Raw genomic sequence first — 20743 nt, forward strand, 5'->3', positions numbered from 1 at the left:
AGCTCTAGTCTAGCACTCTACCACTTGAGCCACAGCACCACTTCCGACTTTTTTTCTTTTTGCTTATGTGGTGCTGAGGAATCAACCCCAGGGCCTCATGCATGCAAGGCAAGCGTTCTACCACTGAGCCACCTTCCCAGCCCCAAAGATATGCCTTTAATATGGACCTGTTCCATGGAAATTAGGTGCATGAGGATTGGAAAGTGTGTTTCAGATCCTCAAACTTGACACTTTGTCCTCTTTCTCTAGGAGGTTTGTTTTTGAAGTAATTTGATGAAAAGAACGTGCTCATGCACAAGTGCATATACTCTGGTCCTAGGGCTTGAACTCAGGGTCTAAGTACTGTCCTTGAGCTTTTTTGCTCAAGGCTAGCACTCTACTGCTTGAGACACAGCTCCACTTCCAGCTTTTAGGTGATTAATTGTAGGTAAGAGTCTCATGGATTTTTCAACCTGGACTGGCTTTCAAGCCACAATCCTTAGGTCTCAACCTCATGAGTAGCTAAGATTTCAGATGTGAGCTACTGATACCTAACTTGATGAAAATAATTTTAAGATGGTTTATGATAGTAGAGAGGGAAAGAGTTTAGTTTTTAATTTTGTTAAGATTTTATTTCTTATTGTTATAAAATGATATACAGAGGGGTTATAGTTACATAAGTCAGGTAATGAGAACATTTCTTTTTGGACAGTGTCACCCCTTCCCTTGCTGTCTCCCAGTTTTACTTTATTAATTAACGATATAAGCAAGAAGTGGTAGTGGTGAAATGCACATCAAGAGTCTGTTGTGCTAGTGTTATAGGAATAGTTTGTGTCTCTTCTTTTGGGACTGATGTCAGGTAGAGTGGGCTCTAGGATATTTGAACTTCAACTTTCTTCCAAATAGTGTTCTTTGTGCATAGTGTCTGATACTAACCAAATCATTTTCCTGCAGGAGGCATGGATATTAGGACTATGAACTAAAGCGAAAATAGCTATATATGTGTTTTATGGGCTAGAGAGATGCTGATTTCAAATACCCATCAACACAAGACAAACAAATAGTAAACAAACTCTTTTTTTTTTTTTTGCTGGTCGTGGGGCTTGATCTCTGGGCCTGAGCGCTGCCCTTCAGCTCTTCATCTCAAGGCGAGTACTCTACCACTTGAGTTACAGCGCCACTTCTGGTTTTCTAGTGGTTTACTGGAAATAAGAGTTTCACCGACTTTCCTGCCGGGGCTGGTTTTGGAACCACGATCCTCAGATCTCAGCCTCCTTAGTATCTACGATTACAGGTGTGAGCCACTGGCGCCCGGCTTGAGGTAGTTTTTGTTAGTGTATTATTTTATATGTGGATATCAGTTTTCCTGACACTATTTGTTGAAGACTGTTGTTTCTATCATGCTGATTTTTAAAAATTGTGATTGTAGAGATGATATACAGAGGGGTTGCAGTTACCTAAGTAGAGTACATTTTTTGGGTAGTGTTACCTCTTCCCCCTCTCTCTCTGAGTTTTTCCTTCCCATCCCCACCCGCAAGTTATATAGTTCATTTCTAACATAATGTCTGGTTAGTTACCACTGCTGCATTAGTTGACTTTTTGTCCCTCTTTCTGTGCCCCTTGACTCTCCCAAAGACAAATAAGTGAATAAACAAGACAAAAACAAAATAAAACAGCAAAAACAATAAACTTCTTATTTCCATTTCTTAGAGTGCATCTTGATAAATATTATTTTATATGATCAGAGGCACATAGGCATTGCACCTTTGTGTTCCTCTCCTAAGAGTGTCCTCCTTTGGTTTCACTGTGTGTAAATGCCTAGAGTCCTATATAATTTATTATGTCCTAGTATATTTTAGATCTAGCGTCCACACATAAGAGAAAACATACACCATTTTTCTCTTTGAGCTTTGTTTATCTTACTTAACATGATTTGTTGTAGGCCCATCCATTTTCCTACAAATCATATAATATTATTCATCATGCTAAGAAGAGAGAGAATGATGAGAAAGGATAGATGTTTGTGTCTGGGTGTCATTTTTAACTTGTTTGCTACTCTATAAATGAAGAAAGGCTTACATACATTCTTTTTTCCCCCTAGTATGAGCTGGGTGTCAGTTCTTCATGCCTATACTCATAGCTATGATTAGGAGGCTGAGAACTGAGTATCACAGTTCCAAGGCAGAAAAATCTGAGAGACCTCATCTTCATTTAATCAACAAAATGCTGGACTGGAGGCATGGTTTGAGTGGTAGAGCACCATCTGTGAGTGGATAAGTCACATGAGGATGAGAGGCCCTGAGTTCAAGGCCCAGTAGCTGGCACACTTTTTTTTTTTTTTTTTGCTAGTATAATAGGTTTACAAGAATTACGGAGAACTTTCTTCTTGGATCTAGAGGGAATTTAATTATTACTCACATTCTTTTTTGGGGGAGTCTGAACTCTGGGCCTGGGTGCTGTCTTCAGCTCAAGGCTAGCGCTCTACCACTTGAGCCACAGCACCACTTCCAGCTTTTTTCTTTTTGCTTATGTGGTGCTGAGGAATCGAACCCAGGGCCTCATGCATGCAAGGCAAGCGCTCCACCACTGAGCCACCTTCCCAGCCCATTACTCATATTCTTATTGGGGAAAAAACCATTACAGTAGTTGGGTGTAGTGACTTAAGCCTGTAATCTAGCTATTTGGGAGCAAAATTGGGAAATCTAAATTTGAAGTTAGCTCAAGCATAAAAGTTCACCAGAATCCATCCCCACCAATGGCTGGGTAGTATGCACTTGAAATCCCAAACTATGGAGGAAATACAGTGGTGGGGCATAGCAAATGCCTGTAATTTCAGTGACAAAGGGAAGCACAGATAGGATTGATGTCCAGACTACGTACTGCATAAAGCAAGATCCTGACTTCAAAAGAGGGGCTGGTAGAGTCACTCAAATGGTTCTGCTAAGAAAGAGAAGAGAGTGACATTGTCCAAAAAGAGATGTGCTCTTTACCTGACTTTGTACCTTTGCACATTTTTATTATAATAATAAAATAAGTCTTTGCCACGATATTTCTCCAAAAAAAGGAAAGAAAAAGAATTTCCAGTAACACTATATTCTTTGGCTAAGAGATTTTCAAAAACGCAGTATTCTGAAATCAAGCAGATGCCGGCAGGTTGGTGATTAAGCAAGAAACCTTTGTGATATGAACTGCAGAGGCCTTGAATACCCACAGGTAGACAAGCACAGAAGGAGAAAAATACAAGGGTTCCAAGAGGTTGTATGTGTTGTGATGGTGTTGGAGTAGCTTCCCAGAAGAAATGTGTCAGCCCTATAGTTCAGCATCTCTGAGAGTAGGCAAGACAAGACCCAGAAGGGAAAAAGCCATATGGAATATATAGTCTGGTCTCCATGAAGGTAAAGGAGGAAGGCAGGCAGAAACCCATTCTCTACCAAGTGTTAGCCAAAACTAACCAGAAAATGAACTCTATAGAAAGTTTCAGTCTAGAGGAGTTGTTGGTAGCTGTTCACTAGACCTCTGAGACAACTCAAGACAATTAAATCTGTTTCACCACTAACCTCATTTTGACTTCTGACTTGAAACCCTCATAAATTACAGTTCTGAACTTAAGTGAGGCTTGTAGATGTTCTGTCCCTTGCTGTACCTCTTTACACTGACTGTGTGATTTTCCAGTGCTGTCCAAACTATAGTGAGAATTTTTTAAATTTCTTTCTATTGTTCATATTTTATAAAAGATAACTAAATGGGTTATTAGAAATATGAAAAAGTCACAAGAACAAAAGACTAATTTTTTCTTTATGTTCAGCTCATAAAAAGTTTCTTTCAAAAATGACAGGTTTCTAAATAGTTAGACTTTGTTGCGTATTGACAACAAACTCTCATGATTCCTAACCCGCTGAGAAGCACGCCTAGCATCCAGTCTTTCTCTACTGATCTTTTGTCCATAACTCTAGAGTTCCCTTATGGAATATTGTATAACTTTTGCCTAGTTATTTTGGCTTATAAAATGAAAGGAAACTACAGTTGTCAAGTAATTATGAAATGTAAGGTGCAAAGCATTTTTATTTTTTATTTCTCAATAATCTCAAAATAACCCTATAAAGCTAGTGATATTAGCCCCACTGCCACATGAATAGACTCATTTATTTTCACTTATTTAAGCAACAAATGTTGCTGAATTCTTGCTAGATACTTGGTATGTGCTAGGCTTTGGGAATAGAACAGAAAACACACCAGATAGAGCTCTATCCTCCTGTATTACATTTTTGCTGGGGGAGAGAAGCATTAAAAGATTGACAGGTAACAAAAAAGTTAAAAGAATACAGGAATATTGTAAGTACCCTGCACGTTGAAACAAGGTGATTGACCACAGTGTGGCTTTTTTCCATGAAGTGACTTTGAGGAAAAGACCTGAGAGGCAGAGGGAGAGTAGTAGTACTTAGCCAGAGAGAAGCACTCAGAGAGCAGCAAGGATAGGTGAGATTGTTTGAGGAACTCATTGGGATTAAAAGGTTCTTACTTCATTTGGCTAGTAAAATGGCTGATAATAAAAGTAGTTTTTGTTTTTTTTAAATTCAGCTTTATGTTCTCTGCTCACTCCCATGAATCTGGTTTAAGAGATTCAGAAACCCAAAATAATGGAAATCATTTCGGGAATGGAAAAGAGGTTTTTTTTTGTATGTCAGGACACAAACTAAAAGTCTGATCTTTATGCAGATTTCACTTTTGACTGCATTTGGATAATTTCCAAAGCTTTGAATATCTTTTTCATGTACAAAGTACATGAGTTTTGTAATTGAATTTCCATTTTTAAGTGGCTAATTTTGCTATAGAGGATGTGGAAAGCCAGACAATATTTGGAGTTTTCAAAGAAGAAATTAAAGCTTAGAAGGAAGATACTGCCTTTATTTAAGCACATTGAAGTTAAGAATTGTGTAAATTATTCTCTACTTTTGAAAGCTACTTACAGTCAACTCTCTTCTATTCTCGACTGCCCAGTGTTGAATTTCCTTCTGTAAATGCCAATTTTTCTTCTGTGGGCATGGCTGGTCAGCTGGCCTGCCTCTGCTCCCTCACCTTTACTAGTCCTGGATTTGATTGGAAGGGAAGAAGAGGGATGATGCTATTTATGACTGGTAAGTATTCTAGTCTCCTTTGAGCTTGCGTACCAAATGGAATTCAAGGGCACATATTCCTGTACTGATTTTATAGATGAGACACGGGAAGTTCAGAAATGTTAACTAATGTGTCCTAAGTCATCCCTAATGCATCAATGTATTTAGTTTTCATGGCCTCTGTTGCTGCTACCCTATCTCTTTTCCAGTTACACGTTAGATTAAGTCGGCTTTAATGAGTTAATCATAGTTTTAGCATTTGGAATTTATTATATGGCTTCAGAGGTTATAATCTGGTAGGGAAGAACAAAATAAGTCCCAGATTGATCTTGATACATGGTAGCACTTTGTAAATACTCTTAAAAAGAGGTGTATCTAGTAATCAAGACTCTAAAGGACCGGCAGACCTCTCAGAAGTATAGCAGGTGTAGCCATTGCCATCACTGCTTCCCTTCCCTTCCCTTCCCTTCCCTTCCCTTCCCTTCCCTTCCCTTCCCTTCCCTTCCCTCCCCTCCCCTCCCCTCCCCTCCCCTCCCCTCCCCTCCCCTCCCCTCCCCTCTTCCCTCTCTTGCAGCTTTTTGTGAATAACCCCGCTACTGTGAGTATACACCTCAATCTAGGAAGTTATTCAGGAGCCAGGGCTAAACTCACATTCATTCTGTGTGCGCCACACCTTTTACAGTCACAGTTACATGCTGAACTGAAATTAAAAGAAATAATTCAATTTGTTGGCTTACCTCTCTGTTTTTGTGTAATGAAGTAGATAATGATAGCCTATCACTTCCATTTGCTCAAAGGTTAATTTCTACTAACTAAATATGTTTGCTTATTTATTTTGGTGTGTGTGTGTGTGTGTGTGTGTGTGTGTGTGTGTGTGTGTGTGTGTGTGTGTGTGTGTGTGTGTGTGTGTGTGTGTGTGTGTGTGTGTGTGTGTGTGTGTGTGTGTGTGTGTGTGTGTGTGTGTGTGTGTGTGTGTGTGTGTGATCAAATTCAGGAAATCATTCATTTTAGGCAAGTCATTTGTCCATGATTTATATTTTAACACACACCAAGTTTTCAACATTATAGGTTTTATTTTGTAAGAGAGAAAAAGTTTCCTCAGTTGTTCTTCAAAATGCTATATATAATTTTTAGAGCTTCTGTAGTATTTTGGATTAGCAAATTTTTTAAAAATCTTAAAAACATCTTTTAGGGAATGATGTTTGAACTTAGGGCTTTGAATTTGCTAGGCAGGCACTCTGCAACTTGTTCATGTCATTCATTCATACATTCATTTTGTTGGTCCTTGGGCTTGAACTCAGTACTCTACTACTTGAATCAGCTCAGCTTTCTGCTGCTTAATTGGAGATAATAGTCTCTCAAGTTTGTCTGCCCCAGGTGGCTTTAAACATTGATCTTCAGTTCTTGGCTTCCTGAGTAAACACTAGGTATGAACCATCAGAACTCAGACTTGGCTTTGGGTATATTTGTGATTAGAGCTCACTTTTTTCCCTGCTCCTGGGCTGCAGTCTTCCTATTTAACTTCTTGCTGTACATGAGGCTGATAGATACATGCTACCACACCATCTTTTTTCTGTTGAGATAGATAGAGATCTCTTAAACTTTTGTCTGGGCTAATCTGGAACTGCAATCCTTCCAATTTTCACTTCCTAAGTACTTTTCTGAGAAGTAAAATCCTCCCCAAATATCCTTCCCTTTTGCCAAGTGATTGGTAAATGTTCGTCCAAGATTGTTCATGCTTTAATTTGTTTTTTTTTTTTAAAGTGGGGGGTGGTGGTGGTGGGGTATGATAGTCCTGGGGCTTCAACTCTGGGCGAACCTGAAATTTTTTTTGCTCAAGGCTGGCATTCAGCCACTTGAACCAGTTCTACTTCTGCCTTTTTGCTGGTTAGTTGGAGATAAGAGTCTCATAGACTTTACTGCCCAGGCTGGCGTGGGACTGCAACCTTCATATCACAGCCTCCAGAGTAGGTAGGATTACAAGTGGGAACTAGCAGGCTCACTTTTCCCCCCATACCAGCTCATTTGTGCATGTTTTGATATTGTAGTAAAGTATATAAGAAAATTTCGAAGTTACCAGTAATTTCTAACTATGATTTATATTGTCTTCACTTAAATTATTTTTTAACAGAGCTTATTCTTTGCATTTGGTAAGTAATTTGATTGTTATTTCTAATGTGTATATCCAGTTTTATACTCTTTAAATGGAAGTATTTTTATTTTGAAATATTTTTCAAATGTTAAACTTAAATAACTTGGTGGTGTCAAGATCCTGACCATATGAAGTAAGTGGTATGTATATTTTCCTCTGAGATTCCTTTAACCAAATAATGTTGTAGCTGAACTTTTAAAAAGCATTTCAGCTTTCAGAAGTATGAGAAATGTTTGTTTTAGTTCAACAAGTATAAATAATTCTTTAACTTAGTTCCCGAGAGAAATGATGTAGGGATATCCTTTCTTTGTTCCTCAAGAATAAATTTAGTCTTATATTTTAGGTTGGCATCCTGGATTACTTATCCTATACCACTTTTTGGTATGAAATTTTGTATGAAATTTCATGCTAAACTATTGTATTTTCCAATCTGAGTTTTTATAGTTTAGTACTAGCTCTAAGATGACTCATAGTTTTGTAATAACACCATAGGTTTGAATTTTCAATTTTGATTTCTTTTTCTTTTCTTTCTTTCTTTTTTTTTGTCTTTCATGAGGCTTGAACTGGGCCTGGGCACTGTCCCTCAGCTCTTCAGCTCAAAGCAAGTGCTCTGCACTTGAGCCACAGTGCCACTTGTGGTTTTCTGGTGGTTTATTGGAGATAAGAGTCTCATGGACTTTCTTGCCTGGGCTGGCTTTGAACCACGATCCTCAGATCTCGGCCTTCTGAGTATTTAGGATTATAGGCGTGAGCCACTGGCGCCCAGCTCATTTTATTTTATTTTTTAAAGCTTCAGGAGTTAGTTGATACCTTTTATCCCATTTTATGGATGCTTTTTGTTGAATGTCAAAAATTTTGAGCCACATTGGTAGTACATGCCTATAATCCCAGCTACTTGAAAAGTGGAAGCAGAAGGATTGTTTCAGGTTATCCCCAGCAGTTAGTAAGACCCTATTCTAAAAAACAAAAGTGCTGAAGAGGCATGACTCAAATAGTGAGCCCCAGCCAGAGTTTAGTTCCCAGTCCCAAAATCAAGACTGAATTAAGCTGTTAAAACTAGAAAGTGGTACAGTTTAAGGCTACAGTTTTATAGTCAGTATACTGTTTATGACTGTATGGTGTTTTCATTATGTGAACTTATTTCTAATCTAAAATGGTGATTTCCACTATGTTAAATACATTTAAATCTTTTTTTTTTTTTTGTAAATCGTGGGGCTTGAGCTCTTTTGCTAAAGGATAGTGTTCTACCACTTTGAGCCACATCTCTACTTCTGGTTTTTGAGTGGTTAATTGGAGATAAGAGTCTCCTGAGGACTTTTCTGCCCAGGCTGGCTTTGAACCACGATCTTCCGATCTCAGCCTCCTAGCAGTTAGGATTACAGGTGTGAGCCACTGGTGCCTGGCTAAAGTTAAGTATTTTTTATTGGTGTATAAAATACATAGAAAGGGGTACATAAATCTTAGTAGCTTAGTGACTACTCACAAGTGAACACAGTGAAATGACTTTGAATGTGAATTAATACTAAACTGCAATGAACTTAATATTTTAAGTGCAGAGCCTCTGTATTCCATTGAACCATGTGTTTTGTTTTATTTTTTTATTGTCAAGGTTCTGGTTACATAAGTAAGGTAATAAGTGTATTTCTTTCAAACTTGTTACCTCTCCCCTCATTTTTCTCCCACTTTCCCACCCCCTCAATTCCCCACCCCCACCCCGAGTTGTAGAGATTATTTCCAACATATTGTCTTGTAAATATCACTGTTGCATTGGTTCCCTCCTTGTCCTTTGAATTATGTTTATTTTAAAATTTCTTTTATATTCCATGAATGCTGATTTGAATTAAGTTGACTTCTAACTTCCAAGTTTGTTTATTTAGTTGAGAATTTCACTGTGAACCTAGTCTGCTAGTAATGGGTGTAGGTGTGGGGATGGAGTTGTGAATAAAAAAATCGCCATTTTAGACAATTTCTACTTGGGACCAGATTAATAAGGAATCAGGCAAATTACTGTGGGAATGTGTCCAGCCTTTGGGAAATTTTTCAGAGGAAGTAACATGTAGAAGAGTCCCTGTGTGAATGGGAACCATCTAGAGATAGCATTCTAGGGAGGAAGAGCAAAAGGCAAGAGGCCAAAAGGGAAGCAGGATGTTGAGATCTCTGGCAGCCTTGGAGCCTGGGAATTAGGGAGGGGAACTGGAGATGCTGGGTTAGGGCAGCCAGGTCAGCTGTTACTGTTACTTAAATTTCCTTGTCATAAACAACAGAATTTACTATGGAAAAATAAGCTAAAGAGGCAGTTATTGGAAAATAGTGGGGTAGCATCCATAATTAAAGGGAGAACAGCTAAAAGGCAAATAAGTAGGGCAGCTGCTACCTGGCATTTTGGCAGGACTTAGTGAAGTTTTTGCAGAGCTGTGCCCTTATTCTACTAGCTCTAACTACAGAGTGTTCTGCTTCCAATGTGTTTGAGGAATAGCCGATAGCTTAGTTCAGATTTGTTGCTGAAACCATAACCAATCATTGTAGCCAGATGATAAGAATGAAGACTCTTGGTAGGTGGCTGCTATATAGTTAGAACATGTTAGTTGGAGTGTACAGAAGACCCTGACTAGAAGACTGTGTCATAGGTTGGCGAAGGAGTGGATTAGGTGTAATGATCTGGAAGGGGTGGATGCTCAGAGACCAGTGAGCTATTGCATTAATACAGTGAGAGATAATGTTATTAGCAGTAGGGACAGCCTACAGACAGGGGAAAAAAGCAAATAAATTGTGACATACTTAAAGGACTTTGCAGTTGGACTTTGGAATATTTGTTAGAAAGATTAGGCAGTTGAAGATGACTCCCATGATTCTGGATTGGGCTAGAACCACTGGGCAAATAGTGTTTCCTTACATGTAGAGCTAATTTTCAGGAGAGGAATGGAGCTTTCCTTCTGTTTTGAAGTTTTAAGTTGGAATGCAAAGCAGACCACATTTAACTTAATTTGGGCATAAGCCAGAGTTCTATAATAAACTGTTCCTGGCATCTAGATTCTGCTATTAGAGTATTCTCACTCTAACATAGTTTTATCTGCCAGCATGGTCGCTGTGCTTTTATGTCCCTAGGATGCCAGAGCCTTCCTACATGATTGCCTTGGGAATTTGCAAACTGCTTTCCCTTTTCCTCCTATACTTAGGGCAAGTTTCGGTCTGAATGGGTCAGGGGAATTGGAACTTTCTCAGAAAGGCTTCAAGGGCTGGAAGCATGAAGGATAAAGGCCTGCTGTTTAGGGCCCTTTAAAAGTATTATGGTTTCATAGTAGTGTTTTCTGGAAACAATTTAGTTCGAGTTTATGTTTTAATTTTAGTAATATTCAGTGTTGTTACCTTGTTAAATAAACAACTTCAAACCTTGACAGGTGGTTTCTTCAGAGGCATTAGTCAATGCTTTTGTGGTAGCTTAATGGCCTTAAAAATCTCCTGGGTCAGTGGATGGATGTGACTCAAATGTCAAAATGGTAAGAATGCCTGCCTAGGAATCCTAGAGTCTGTAGTCTCTAGTAGGAGACCCTAAGGGGGAGCCCTGGAACCCATGGAACATTTTTTGTTTCCTTCAAAGTTGCAGGGGAGGGAAACCTTTATTCTGGCAGTTTGTGGGTCCTCCAAAATGATCAATTTAGGCTGATGGCAAAGGGCTGCCAATGAGAAGCATACATGTCTGTCCCTTTCCTATCACGCACCAAATGATTTCACAGCTTTTATATTCAAAGGCCAGATTCTTTCTAACCCTAGATTAAGCTGAGGGACACTGCACCATAGCCTAAAGTACACGAGGGCCAGAGATGTTAGATGCCATGAAGTATACATTCACAAGACTGATTAGTTAAAAACAAAAAAGAAAGCCCTGTGCAGGTAGTGCATACCTATAATTCTAGCTACTCAGGAGACTGAGGTCCTCAGATCTGAGGATCTCAGTCTCCTGAATAGCTAGGATTACAGTGTGAGCTACCGGTGCCTGGCTCAAGTCAGGTGGTTTAAAAGGACAGAGAGGAAGAGTTATGAAGAATATTGGACAGTGCCTAAGTAAAAATTAAAAAAAGATGTGTGTCCATTCAGAATGTATTCTTTGGAAAACATTTATCTTGATTTTCTGTATTTCTTGTGAAAGTCAGGATGGAAGAGCCAAGGGATAAGGTTCTTTTTCGAGGGCTTTAGTCCTGACTAAAGAGTGTACAAAGCTATAGCTCCATCTACTGGGGAGAAGTAGACTCACTCTAAATCTGTATGAAAGTGCATTTTTTCATGCTGGGCAGCTCCTTGTCAGGCTCTAGGGTAAGAGTGACAACCAAGACATGTTTCTTGCTTCCACCACACCTAGATCTTTGAAGCCTTCTGCTCTCAAGAAAAAGATATAATTTTCTGAATGTGTTTTTGCATTATAAGTTATTTGCATGGAATTTTCCTTGGGTAAGGACTAGGGGTATAGGTCCATGTTATGGTGGAGGCTTAGTATATATGAGGACCTGGATTAAATCTCTGGCACACTTCCCTCTAAAAAGATGATTTTAATGAGGATCTAAGGAGATGTTGTTGTACATAACTGGTTTAGCAACTGATTTTTCCTTAGGTGACTTTTAAAAGTCATGTTTCTCTGCTCTGTTTTCCTCATCTAAGGTAAGAATGACAAATGCTTTTCCCACAGGCTTCAGTTTAGTCAAACTTTATTAAATGCCTTGTAGGTAGGCCATAGATAAGTACAGGGACACATAGATGAGTAAGAATCCAGTTCTTTCCCTCTAGGAGGTTAAGAAAAGAAGTTTATAAAACAACTCTTGCAGCGTAAGTGAGAGCATAGTCAAGGGCCTTTGAGGAGGATAGTGCTGATCAAGATGGGGATGGGTGGGAAAGAATGTTCCTGCTAAGCTTACAAATATAAGCTCAGACCTTTCAGGCCAAACCAGTGTCAGCAGCATTCTCAGTGTGGGTCACTGCTGGAGATGAGGGTTTAGGGAAATACGTGAAGCCAGGTAATACTGGAGTACCTTAATGGATCTCTAACACTGTAAAAAACTATTGGTGGGTTTCATCAAGGTAATGATTTGGAGAACTCATTTGCTGATTAAATCTGTTGGGTTTGATTGGGGGGAAAAAAAAAAAAAACAAAATAGAGATGAGAAGTCCAGTTAGGGTGTGGTAGCAGACCAAATTGTGACCAACTTTCATTCATGGAAGAGCAAAAGCTGCATTAATTGGTCCCAAGTTCTTCCATGGCCTCAACCAAAGATTTCTTTATTCTTCTATGGAAACTTGGCATCAAGCAGTCTCAGGAGGTGATTCAGTTGGCTATGTGAGGCCTGATCACATTGCCCTTGCTCTTTGCACTGTTTGTCAAGGATATTTGGGGCAGAAGGAACAGTTTCCATTGCTCAGCCAACAGGGCTTGATATGTGCCGCGGACCGGATTCTTTCGGGACGACAGAGGACACCTAGAGGAGGAACCTGGAATAGGATGGGGAGATGGCAAACAGACAACTCAACACAAGAGGAGTGGATGCTGAGTGCTGAGAGTGATTTAATGCAGAGGATAACAAACTTTTATAGCAAAAAGTCTTCATGAGAAAGGGCAAAAGGTTACACAATCTTGCTGCATGGCTTCATTTTTGGGTGGTCACCAGCTGATCAACTGATAGGCACTTGTCTCCGGCTTATCTCTAAGGAATACAATGGGTTTGGGTTTCGATGTTTGTCACCAATTAACCATTACCTATCTTTATAGAGGCCTTAACTTTCCCATACGATCTTTCTTGTTTTTTCTTTAATAGTAAACCTCAAGGAGACCTAGATCTAGCAAGTCTCTTAGTAAATAGCAGGAAATTCTTTCTCCTAAATAGTTATCTCAGCAATTGCCATGCATTCTTTTTGTTTTAGCTGAGCCTACAGCTTCTTGTAAATCCCTTACAAATAATTCCTTCTGCTGAAGTGACTTTGTGAAACCCCCAATACTTTTATATTTACTTATAACTTGTCTACTAGCCTCCATAAGAGGGATTTCAGGGTAGCACTTAACTCTGGTGAGTTAGTCATATTTTTAAGACACTCATCAGATATTGGAGTCGTCAACACTCTTAAGAAAGAGCTTTGAATAAGGGAACGTTGACAATGAGCAAGTACAAAGAGCAGTAGAAACAGTAAAAGATTAATAGGCACTCTTATGAGGAAAAGAAAGGCAGAAACACATCTTTCCCAGGGGTTTGCCAGCCTTTTTCCAGGAGTAGGCCTCTTAGAAGCCCTATTCTCCAAGGTAGACTTCAGTGAAGTCCCAAAACTTGGAGATAGGTTTCTGTAAAGCCCCATTCTCTGAGGTAGACTTGGGTGAAGTCCCAAAACTCAGAGATAGGTCTCTGAAGCCCCTATCTTAGGTCTGATAGATGGTTTCCCATGCTAAGCAGACTCTACTGGAGTCGGTGTGGCATTTGCCCCTTTTTTATTTTTTAGATGTGCCAGAGAAATTTCTTCTCGTATGGAGGAGATGGAGCAGAAGACTAGTTTGAAGAGGACTGGAAAGACAACAAGAATACATATAGCAATTAGTGTTATGACTCCAAATGTAACCAAGTAGTGCCACCAATCTAAAGGATTAAGACTTTTTAATCCTTTCTGTAAGTCTTCTGCTAAAGAATTTATCCCTGCGGTTTCCAAATGAACTTGACTAAGGGCTGAGATGTCTTCCTGTAGCTGTCCTATATCATGAGTTAAGCTATTGTCCTTCCAGATTCCTTGTAAATGCACTTTGGTAGCTTCCCAATCTAAGCTGTCATTATAAGGCAATGGGGTAACACAAATATACTTAAATGACTGATGACATCTACTGGTCAGCTGGGTTTTAAGATTATTAACTTCAGTCCCTAACTTTAAGACTACTTCCTCCAAAGCCTCTAGTTTGCTGTCTAACTTTTGATCAATGATTTGCTGCTCTGTTAATGCTAGAGAAACATTCTTATTTAACTCATTAACAAAATGTGCCGAATGCACTTGTTGTACTAGCGCAGTGGTGGATACAGCAAGCGAGGTTACTAATGCTATAAGGGAAGCAATTCCAAAGATCAATGTTGCAACAAATCTTTTTGGTCGTATTAGTTCATACAAAACACGAAGTGTTTGCAAAGCAGAATTATCAAACCAAGGATCACTATGCAAATTCACAGGAAGCATTACATATTCAGGTCTTTTTACAATAATTACTACTGAAAATTCTTTAATCTGTTCCCATGTAGGTGGTGCAGCGATTTTTGTAGAATCCGCCTGCGGTAGTGATAGAGAGAAAGTCTTCATCTTCTGCACCAGTTTTTCTCTCCCGATGTATTTTCACTTTCTTCTTGACTCTTTTTTGGGCCCGAGAAAGGCCTGATGAGTCTGTCTGGGACCCAAATGGGGGATTCTGCATCCTGTGGGAAGACACAAGCATAGCCTCTCCCAGATGTTAACAGGACGTCTGGCCCACGCCAGGTTCCAGTGAGCAGATCCTTCCATTTTACTAAAGGAAAAGTTGTAGTTTTTTCCATGCCCCAATGTCTCATCATCGGGGTTATTCCTTGCTCATCAGCATTGAAATGATTAAGGACCAGCAAAGCATGGTTAAGAGTGTAATGGGGGGAGTATTGCTTCCCTCCTCCCTGTCTAATTCTTGTCAATTGATTTTTTAAAGTCTGATGAGCCCGTTCTATGATTGCTTGGCCTTGTGGATTATACGGAATCCCTGTTTTGTGCACGATTTTCCATTGTGCACAAAATTTTGCAAAAGCTTTGGAGGTGTATGCTAGTCCATTGTCTGTTTTTATTTCCTTAGGAATTCCTAGGTCCACAAAGGCTTTAACCAAATGTTGAATAACATCTTTCACAGCCTCTCCAGAATGGGCTGTAGCAACCATGGCATGAGAATAAGTATCTATACTGACATGGACAAAGGCAAGTTTCCCAAATTCTGTTACATGGGTAACATCCATTTGCCACAACACTCTAGGCTTTAAGCCTCTAGGATTAACTCCCATTTTTTGTGGATGAAAAACTTCTGGGCATGCCTCACATTCCCTGATAATTTGTCTTGCCTGTTCTCGAGACACTTGAAACATCTTTCTTAAGGCATTAGCATTATGACTTTCCTGAGCTTCTTCTAAAGCTGACATTACATGACTTCCCTTAGTTAATAAGTCTGCAAACTTGTTCCCTTGAGACAAAGGTCCAGGGAGATTACTATGCCCCCTGATGTGTCCCACAAATACCTTTGCCGTTCTTTGTTGTAATAGCTGTTGTAATCTTACTAAGTATTCTTTAACTTTAGGTTGACCAGTAACTAGGGCTGTTTCAATGGCAGGAAACAAGGAAACCACATAGCGGGAATCTGTGTAAAGATTAAACTCCTCTGAATAATTTTGAAAGGCTAGCAGAACTGCAATAAGTTCTGCCTGTTGTGCAGATACAGTTGGGTTATAAGATATTAATGGTGGCCGGGCGCTGGTGGCTCACGCCTGTAATCCTAGCTACTCAGGAGGCTGAGATCTGAGGATCGCGGTTCAAAGCCAGCCCGGGCAGGAGAGACCGTGAGACTCCTATCTCCAATAAACCACCAGAAAACCGGAAGTGGCGCTGTAGCTCAAGTGGTAGAGTGCTCGCCTTGAGCTGAAGAGCTGAGGGACAGCGCTCAGGCCCAGAGTTCAAGCCCCACGACCGACAAAAAAAAAAAAAAAGATATTAATGGTGGTCTTGTACTGCAATAAACCAAAGACTTTCCGCTAGATCCATCTGTAAAAATAGTTAATGCCCCGCCCAAAGGCTCTGTAACCACAACCTTTGGAAATATCACAGGAGTTTCAGTATAAAAACGTAACAAAGGATGTTGGGGCATATGAAAGCTTATTTTACCTGTATAAGTTAATACAGCAATTTTCCAATCATCATCAAATTGTATCAAATGATCTAATTGTTTCTTATTATCTTGGGGAGGGGCTGAGAGGTTGTCCCTCTGTCCGTTTTTTGTTTCCTCTTGAAGAGGAGTTCCGTCTTTATAGAACTTAGATTTACATTCATTTTTCCAATGGTTCCCTTTTTGACACCGAGGACATAAGCTTGGTGCTTTTCCTGATCCCTTCTGTTGCTTTTGAGCTTTACACTCTTTTTGAACGTGGCCTGGTTTGCCACAATTATGACATACTCTTTGTTCAGGATTATATCCTGAGCCTCTGGTTACCTTTTTCACATATGTTTGAAAAGGCGTTTCTTTTATGGCAGCAGCATACGCAAGTCCCTGAACCATAGCAGGAGAAGCATCTATGCAAGCCTTAACATAGTCTTGTAGGCTTCCTGTTTTTCTTACTGGCCTGATTAATTCCTGACACACAGTATTAGCATTCTCCCATGCCAATTGTTTGATAATCATTTGAGATCCCTCAGAAGGAGGGAACATTCTTGCAGTAGCTTCCTCCAACCTAGCTATGAATTCCTCATATGGCTCTTCAGGCCGTTGCTTAATTCCTGATAGGACAGTGGTCTTTCCTTCCCCTGATGGTAACTTTTTCCAGGCCATAACAGCAAGCTTAGTGATGGTTTCTAAAATCTCCTTTGAGAGTTTAAGTTGTTTTCTAATGTCTGCATAATCCTCCTGACCAGTTAACATGGAGACTGTAGGCTTAGGGCCTGAAGTAGTGAATAATCGCCGTTGCACCTCTCCTTTAACAAGGTCCTCATATTCTGTTCTCCATAATACGTATTGCCCCGGGGTTAGCACCGATTTTGCAGTTTGATACCAATCATAAGGAGTTAGCCAATCAGTTGCTATGGAGTCAAGGACTGTTAAAGTAAAAGGGGCAGAAGGACCCATAGTTTTTACTGCTGTTTGTAATTCTTTTAGCAATTTTAAGGATAATGGCTCCCACTGAGGCGCGCCATGGTCTAGGTCAATAACAGGGAAAGTGAACGTAGTATCACCGAGCCTTTTTGCCTCTAACATAGCTGCTTGAAAGCCTGTGGACGGAAGTGCAGGCGTTTTCACTTTTTCAGTATTATTGTCTCCGTCTCCATCCAAATCTATACATGGTTTTTCCTTATTATCTAGATTTGTAGCTTCCATCATTGTGCCATAGTTGGGGCACTGATTGGAACTCTTTAACTCAGGTTTCTTTGACTGCGGGACCTGCTTCCTCGGCTAAGCATTTTAGCTCAGTCTTTTCCTCCATAAGATCTCTTATCTGAGTCCATAGTGAATAAGCTGTCATAGGGACTGCTGCTGAGCCATGAGCTTGGTAGAACTCTTTTATCCCTTGTCCTACTTTTTGCCAATCTTGTAGAGAAAGGCTTCCTTCCTCTGGGAACCAAGGATTAGTTTGTAACACAAAATTATAAAATTTTTTCACTGTTGCTGTGGAGATTTTAATGCCTCGTGCTTTTAGCATATGTTTTAAGATAGAGACAAACCTATTCTTATTCTTAGAAGATGAACTCCCCATGATTTACTCGTTATCTTTCCCAGCCGCAGCTGAGGGGCCTGCAGCACCCCAACGAGTTTCTGACTACTATTCCAGGCGAAATGAAATGAGAGAGATGCTTACCTCCCAAGGTTCCTTGACTGAAGAGACTGCTTCGTGCCCCGCTTCGAGTCCCTTCGTGGTCGCCACCTGCCGCGGACCGGGTTCTGTCGGGACGACGGAGGACACCTAGGGGAGGAACCTGGAATAGGATGGGGAGATGGCAAACAGACAACTCAACACAAGAGGAGTGGATGCTGAGTGCTGAGAGTGATTTAATGCAGAGGATAACAAACTTTTATAGCAAAAAGTCTTCATGAGAAAGGGCAAAAGGTTACACAATCTTGCTGCATAGCTTCATTTTTGGGTGGTCACCAGCTGATCGACTGATAGGCACTTGTCTCCGGCTTATCTCTAAGGAATACAATGGGTTTGGGTTTCGATGTTTGTCACCAATTAACCATTACCTATCTTTATAGAGGCCTTAACTTTCCCATATGATCTTTCTTGTTTTTTCTTTAATAGTAAACCTCAAGGAGACCTAGATCTAGCAAGTCTCTTTGTAAATAGCAGGAAATTCTTTCTCCTAAATAGTTATCTCAGCAATTGCCATGCATTCTTTTTGTTTTAGCTGAGCCTACAGCTTCTTGTAAATCCCTTACCAATAATTCCTTCTGCTGAAGTGACTTTGTGAAACCCCCAATACTTTTATATTTACTTATAACTTGTCTACTGACCTCCATAAGAGGGGTTTCAGGGTAGCACTTAACTCTGGTGAGTTAGTCATATTTTTAAGACACTCATCAGATATTGGAGTCGTCAACACTCTTAAGAAAGAGCTTTGAATAAGGGAACGTTGACAATGAGCAAGTACAAAGAGCAGTAGAAACAGTAAAAGATTAATAGGCACTCTTATGAGGAAAAGAAAGGCAGAAACACATCTTTCCCAGGGGTTTGCCAGCCTTTTTCCAGGAGTAGGCCTCTTAGAAGCCCTATTCTCCAAGGTAGACTTCAGTGAAGTCCCAAAACTTGGAGATAGGTTTCTGTAAAGCCCCATTCTCTGAGGTAGACTTGGGTGAAGTCCCAAAACTCAGAGATAGGTCTCTGAAGCCCCTATCTTAGGTCTGATAGATGGTTTCCCATGCTAAGCAGACTGTACTGGAGTTGGCGTGGCAGATATGCATCACTAAGCTGGCCTGAGTCAAGCCATTGGAAGATATTACAAAGGCAGACTACTTAGCACCAAGTGTTAAGACATCCAGAGGAGACATAAACTAGCTCCGTTACTTCAAATAAAGATGTATATTGTCAAGATCCAGAGGGATGAAAGTTAGGGTTTTATGAAGGTTACTACCTTCTGTTCCAATTAGTTATTGTCTACTTTTGTAAATGGTTGTCTGCACATTAAAAATGCTTCAGTAAGTCTGTAGATGAATGCCTTAACTTCACAAAGAATATAGAATAACTTAGCAGGATGTGAGTTATGACACTTAGGGGTGTTGTCTGATTGCTTCAGAACTGTGGGGTTATCATGTAACATGTCATGTCACATGATTTGACTAAATACAGGAATCAGAAAACCTCAACTTGGTTTCATTGGCTCAAGTATAGTTCAGGGCAACAGATAAAAGAAAGAGGAGGAAGTACTATGCAATATAGGAAATAGGCGTTTTGGAAGATAACACTCTGATGTGAGAATGAATTAAAATAAGAGAGGTACCAAAAAGGAGATTTTTTTTTTTGTTCTGAGTTAAGAGAACATAAGAGACACTACACGTAGAGGGCTTGGAGTCTCTACCGACTGTGTATGTAAGGTGACAGACTAAGGAGTGGAAATTGAAGAGACATGTACCTGACACAGTAAACCAGCCTTACACCAGGTATTGTGACTTCTCTCGATTGAATTATTTTCAATTTGATCTTTCTCAGTTACTTAAAACAAACCTAAAAGATGTTTGTATGTATAAAATCTCATAGACAGTACCAGAAAGGATCTTGTTTTAGTTTGTTATCTGTGTTAATTAAAATCATCTCCATGTTGCAAGGGCAGTTTTATATTTAATTATTGAATACAAATGAGAGCAACTATATTTTATAGGTTTCAAAGCAAAGATGAATATGGAAGGGAAGCTATACCCATATTTGCAAAAATACTTGAAGTTTACAATGTATATGTGTATATGTGAGTATATCCATGTATGTTTGTGTGTATGTATCTGGGCATACTTCAAAGTTTATTTTCAGCCTGGGAAGGAATTTAAAACATTTAGTTCATCTGTTTATGGTCTTACTATTTTAATAGTTTCAGAACTGTAAAGAGGTATACTTTACTAATTTGTTTCTGATTCATTGAACCTATTTATATTTAAAACATTAAAAAAAATTTAAAGAGGGCTGGGAAGGTGGCTCAGTGGCAGAGTGCTTGCCTTGCATGCATGAGGTCCTGGGTTCGATTCCTCAGCACCACATAAGCAGAAAAAGTTGGAAGTGGCGCTGTGGCTCAAGTGGTAGAGCGCTAACCTTGAGCTGAAGAGCTGAGGGACAGCGCCTAGGTCCAGAGTTCAGGTCCCATGTCCAGCAAAAAAAAAAAAAAAAAAATCAAATACCATGGATTTTAGAGGTATAATATTGAAATAATGTCATATTTGCTTCTTATATAACATTGAACAACTTATTTAATATTTGAGTTGCAGAGTAAATGTACTGTAAATGACAGTAGCATTTAATACATAAATCATGAGGAGTACTTAAGATAATTAGTGGGATTTAGGTGATCAGCTAAGGGCTCCTTTTATTGTGGTAAAATATATTTAATATAAACCAGCTATTTGGAGGGAGGTGGAAGTCAGAAGAATCATGGTTTGAGACCAGAAATTTAGTGCGATTGACATATCAAGTAGTATTTGGTGGGACATAATTGCCTTTCCAGCTATGCCTGAAGTTGTAAATAGGAGGATCACAGTCGAGGTTACCTTAGACAAAAATCAGGATACTATTAGAAA

The 20743-nt window shown here is 39.6% G+C and overlaps 1 protein-coding gene across 2 annotated transcripts in view; it reads left to right on the forward strand.

The window, feature by feature from the left end:
• Positions 1-20743, forward strand: part of Lims1 (LIM zinc finger domain containing 1) — a 115104-nt gene that overhangs the window by 16611 nt on the left and 77750 nt on the right. The window contains exon 1 of one of the 2 annotated variants that reach the window (XM_042695428.1): positions 19376-19621. The exons of the other annotated variant lie outside the window; for it this stretch is intronic. The gene's annotated coding sequence lies outside the window, so the exon portion shown is untranslated. Of the gene's footprint in view, positions 1-19375; positions 19622-20743 lie in introns of those variants that run through there. 2 annotated transcript variants of the gene reach the window in all.

The sequence above is a fragment of the Dipodomys spectabilis genome, unplaced genomic scaffold (assembly GCF_019054845.1).
Source record: "Dipodomys spectabilis isolate Male_0828 unplaced genomic scaffold, ASM1905484v1 ptg000187l, whole genome shotgun sequence".
In the NCBI taxonomy this organism is placed as follows: domain Eukaryota; kingdom Metazoa; phylum Chordata; class Mammalia; order Rodentia; family Heteromyidae; genus Dipodomys; species Dipodomys spectabilis.